This window comes from Pinus tabuliformis, chromosome X (assembly GCF_031772625.1).
Source record: "Pinus tabuliformis cultivar Carrire ecotype Pingquan chromosome X, CPIR1, whole genome shotgun sequence".
Lineage (NCBI taxonomy): Eukaryota > Viridiplantae > Streptophyta > Pinopsida > Pinales > Pinaceae > Pinus > Pinus tabuliformis.
The window spans coordinates 348629330-348634776 of NC_142308.1; positions in this window are offsets into that span (position 1 = coordinate 348629330).

A 5447-nucleotide genomic window follows, 5' to 3' on the forward strand; every position below is an offset into this window, starting at 1 on the left:
TTTCATCGCATAAAAGAGATAAAAAGTTTGTTTATCATCTTAGATTGCATTTTAGGAATTACATCTACATCTCGTGGTGAACCCAAAAGGAAAACTTCATAAACAAGATCAACTTAAAATAAATTCAATGAATCTAACAATGCTTTGGAACTTAACGAACAACATCTAGAAGTCTAGGCTAGAGACGTATTCCGGTGTCGTAAAGCCTGGTAAATGTTGTTCTCACTGATGGTTGGGTGATTCCTCCACTTTGAGACGATAAGTGCCAGTACGGACTTGTGCTCCCACGTACCGTCGAGTATATTTTGGGAGACCCCAATAGGCTTAATCCTTTATCCATAGGAAGCCATGTCTGCCACCCTATCGATCACAATGCACTGAACACAGCATTCGGGAAGATTGACTGCCGTACCGTAAAAAGTATTCTGCAGTTTTGCGATTGGTTTGGTAATCCCTCTACCTAGATTTCCAGAGCAGTCCCTTTTGTTCCTTTTCAAAATCCTTAACGGAAAAGGTCCATCTGAGCACTTGTCACTTCAGGCTCATTAAAAATCGAAGGAGACTAGAGTCATCTTTTGTTTTTTCTCGACTCTTAAAAACTGAAAAAACAAGTTGTGTCAAAGCGTCTAAAATTTATTTTAAACGGAATATTCATTACCCTTTCCTGCGTTGATCTTGGGTTGAGAAAATGGAGTCCACCAACCAAGGAATTCCCCTTGGAGGAAATCCTAGTTCTTTCTCCTCTTGGGGAGATGTTGGTGCACCCCATATGGCCACATTGTCGCTTCCAGGACTGACAATTGGTTTGCCTGTATGGCTCTTCTCAACCTCTGGCGTTCATAACACCACAATTCCTGAACAATCGAATCAGCAATTAGACGAGTCCGGAGTTACCCACCAACCTTCTACTTCCTCTAATTCTTCCTCTCCTCCTTCCTCTTCGCTTGATGGGGCTGGTAAAGCCAAAAGTCAAGTGCCTAAGGAGAAGAAGGAAAAGAAGAAGAAAGAGAAGAAGAAGAAGGAGCCAAAAGCGAATGGGGGCAAACGAGCGTCATCTAGCGAAAATCCACACACTGCACCGACCCGGCCTAAATCGCCATGTGTCATTTGCAAGGGAGACCACTATCACCAAGATTGTCCTTGCATCCCTCAGATCTTAAGGGACTGGTCTCCTCGTTTGCACAACCCGGTGTCGTCAACCTCTGATGATCATGTTGAAAACACATCGTCAACTAGTGAAAGTGAAGCCCCAGGACAAAAAGGAAAATATAGATTTCCTTGTAAACTGTGCAAAGGCGATCATGCCATCCACCATTGTCCCTTCTTAGACGAAGCTAAAAGAGTTTTGGATGATCGTCTGGTTTCACCGTTACGACTTCCTCCTGGATATAAAAAACTCTTGCCGAGTCCGTCACTAGTTGAAAATCCGGCTGGCCCGCTTAGGTGGTCGGCCGAAGAATCTATCATTGAAGATAAACAATCTAAACCCATACCAGACGAAAGTCAAAAGGTCGAGGCGGCAGTTGACCCGGTCTTGCCTTCAGAGGTTCCATCTTCAGATGATACAGTCACTGAAGAGAATAAGGATGACACCGTCCAAATTCTTTTCATAAGCACAGACTCCAACAAACATGGGGGCAATTTACCCGTTCCTTTACTGCAGGAAGGAAGTTCGTCAGAGTCATACCCGGCCGTCTATTCGGTCCCACCTCCAAGCAACCTAGTTGTCTCCTTCGACTGGAATCAACTAGGCAGACCTCGTTTACCAGCTAGTGTACCATTCTGAATTATTGTTCAAATATATAGAATGGTTATGGCTGGTACCATCATAGATGAAGGGGCTTCTGTGAGTATCCTTTCCTCAACTGCTTGGAAAGCGCTTGGTTCGCCATCGCTTTTGCCTGAGATGAGAAATCTAACAGGCTTTGATAAAGGAACCAGTCGACCGTTAGGGATCCTTCCCGATGTGCCCATAACATTGAGAGGGAAAGTCGTTCACATGAACGTAATGGTAGTTCAAGGACCCCTGGATTACAATCTACTCCTTGGACGAGACTATATTTATTGCATGAGAGCAATTGTCTCCTCACTCTTTAGAGTAATGTGCTTTCCGCACGAAGGAAGAGTGGTCAAGCTCATGGACCAGCTTTCATTTCCCGGATCATACAGAGCAAATAGTTATATACCATCCCTGAATGGTCTTTTCACGCAAGAAATGTCTCAATCTCCAGTCCGTCCTCCCGATGAGCGCGAGTGATTCGGGGGGACATGACTGAAACCCAGGGGGCATGCACCCTGGTCTGCTTCGGCAGGAAAACTTCGGGTATAGGGTAGGTTTCCGTGAGAGAATATGACCTCAGTACTCCCGTCCGTGATTGGAAGAGGGAGTTGGACTGGAACAAGATTCTCTTGTCAAAGCTATGTGAGTTGGCGGGCATCGCCGCTCACCTTTTTTTATCTCGGTAGACATCGCCGAAGAAGTGTTTTGTTTGCGCTGTGAATAGAACAATCTTTGGGTAACCTGTAAGAGGTAGGCCTCTCTCGGTAAAAAAAACATTTTAACGGACTAAAGAAGGGGTAACCTTGAAACTCTGTTTTATACCTGGGGGCATGCAAACCTTTTGGAGTGCAAGCGAAGAGCGACTATTTATTTTTTTAAATTTTTAGGACCTCTAACCCTTTAAACTCGTAGGATTGGTCATCTCCTAACTTGCATAAAGAAAGGATGTGGGGCAAAACTCTAAAAGTTGCCGTTTTATATGAGACATTCTTATCATACGACTGGATTAATCGAGCAGTTTTAGCACATAGTTCAAGCTCGTTAAAAAATAAACATAAGACATGAGCAAATGTTTCCCCCCGCATTTAAGCTCGTTAAAAAATGAACTATTCCCCGGTAAATAACCATCGTGAATGTAGTACTTCAGCCATTAAAGCCTTGGTTGTGTTTGCACTGTCACCTCCACTTTTTCATTGGCCGATCATTCACCTCCATTTGATTGTTTACCCATTTTGAGGAACAGCTGCGAAGAGTGATTTCACTAGCCATCCTTGTGACACTGCCGTGATTGGAAAATTCCAAACCTTGCCTGGAATCAGCTGCTACCCGTTTTATCACTCGTTCCTCAAAAGACGAGTCTCCTTTAAGCTCTTTTCAACTGACTCGTAAAATATGAAAAGATTGTCGAGCCATTGGCCTCTCCAGCTCGTTAAAGGGACAGGAAGTGCTATCCCTCCTCTAGATTTTAATCTTTTTGGACCTGAGGGATTATTACACAAAAAGATCGAGCGCTTGTTTTGTTCGGCTCGTTAAAAGTATCGAAAATCCATCCCTTCTGTATTGTTTTATACTTTTTCGGACTTAAGGGATTAAATGACGAAAAAGGAATTTTGGAGTTACCTTTACGTTCCTTTTCAGACTCTCTAAAATTGAAAAGGACCGAGTTATCTTTGTCGTTAAACTCGTTAAAAAGATTAATAGCGACAAACTTGTCTATAGACGAGAACGAGTTTCACTATCGCTAGGCTCGTTAAAACATAGCGATGGGTTTGCCCGAAGGGAAAATTATATAACAAGCATATGTTATCCTCCTCAAGCTTGACAAAAATAAAGAGGTACTGGTCAGCAATGACTGGGGAAAATTTGGGAAGAAAACTTAAAGAAACTTTGTTGGTAGCAAGTCGCTCTTGAACATGACACTTCCACTCCGTGTCCGAGTCGGGTTGGGTTGTTTCATTCACCAGTCGCATCACCATGGTCACGCCATACCATCCACATTTGGGGTTAATGCTACCAATCCATCACATCAGTGTCGCCGATATGTTCAAGAGAAGTCATTCAGAGAATTCACCTGTGTCTCACCCACTACCATACATTATACTCCATTCTTTCATGACCGCCACCCTGAACCCTATATCACCAGATCGTTTTCACCTCCATTAAAATCATTTGCTCCGTTCCATGTCATTGATGTGGGATTCATTAAGGCCCTCCTGTGACGGATCACTTCTTGTCGACATCAGCTCATTATCCAAGAAGTTGATCTAGGAACACCCCATTCAGTACTTTGAAGCTCGCATGCCTCAATGGCAAGTTTCTCACTTCCGGCGACAGGTTTACATCAATGGCCTTCGACCGAAAAATTTTGCGTGGTGTTCGACGCCAAGTCCTTTATTCACACCATGTGAATTGTACTGCAGTACCTTGAGGGTCATTATCATTATCGGTGATTCCTCTCGCGCTTGTTAACGGTTTACATCATTAACTGGTAATCAAGCGATGTCTTTCCATGTTCGACTTCAGAACATTTCTCACATGGATCGACTTATACTTCGAGTGAAGATCGGACAAGATTGAAGACCTCGGATCTAGTTTCATCCATCCGAGCTGCGATATATATTCAGGGAAATAAAGACATGAAATGTACATCATTGCTGCACAGATAATCATCCACTCAAAAGGATGATGGCTCTATCAGAATCATCAGTCTACACTCAGACGATTGTCTGTCCTATGTACATGAAAATGAATTTATAAAGCTGACCATGGGAATGCCCGCCTCAGCTAGATCATGAAAATAATATGAAGATAATGTATTGTATTGTATCTTATTACAGGTCTCCTCCCAGCATTGAAAGAACTTCGGATCCTCATAATAAAGCATTTCACACGACACCAAAAGGTTAACGGCCTCATACTTTAGGGGGCAACTGTTATAGACATTTTTGGGCCCTACAACCCCAAGCATGAAATTTCCATAAATCAAGGGCTCCTAAGTCCCTAAAAGTGTTGTTCTAACCCCTAAAGGAACAAGGTCAACAGATTACAGCTTCTCCCAGAAGTTCTCCATGAGAAACTGCTCAGAATTGGTCAAAACAGGATCATTGCAACTGCTCCACTGGCTAAGTGCGTTGCATCTCACCCAAATACACTGTGAGGGTGTGTTGCATTTCAAAAGTCCCTTCTGTGGGGTGCGATGGGCGAGAAATGACAAATGGCAGTGTCATTCCGCGAGGTGGAGAGGCAATGGAAGCTTCCAGAATCTTCTCCTGTGACACTTGCCTCACTAAATTCGACCAAGGATGAGTAAGAGGCCATCAGTCTCCAAGTGGAAGCAAGAACTACCAGAGAGAAGACACTAATCAAATCACAAGCTGACTCATCCCCCTTACAGATATCTATATATGGATCCCTCATCCTAGAGATCCAGAGGCTGGAATTTTGCATATTGTAAGGAATTGTTGTTGGTTTCTTGAGACAAACATCAGATTGTTGGGTGATCTAAGCTTTGTTTGAGGTGAAGAGGGGCTTCTTTGCTGGGAGGTTGATGCTGGGTCGGAACAACCGGTTGTAACTCCTCTTGGCTCTTTTCTTGTTTATCAATAAAAGCTATTTGAGTTTTCCTCCATGCTTTTGTGTTATTGATGCTTGTTACATTTGTATGGTC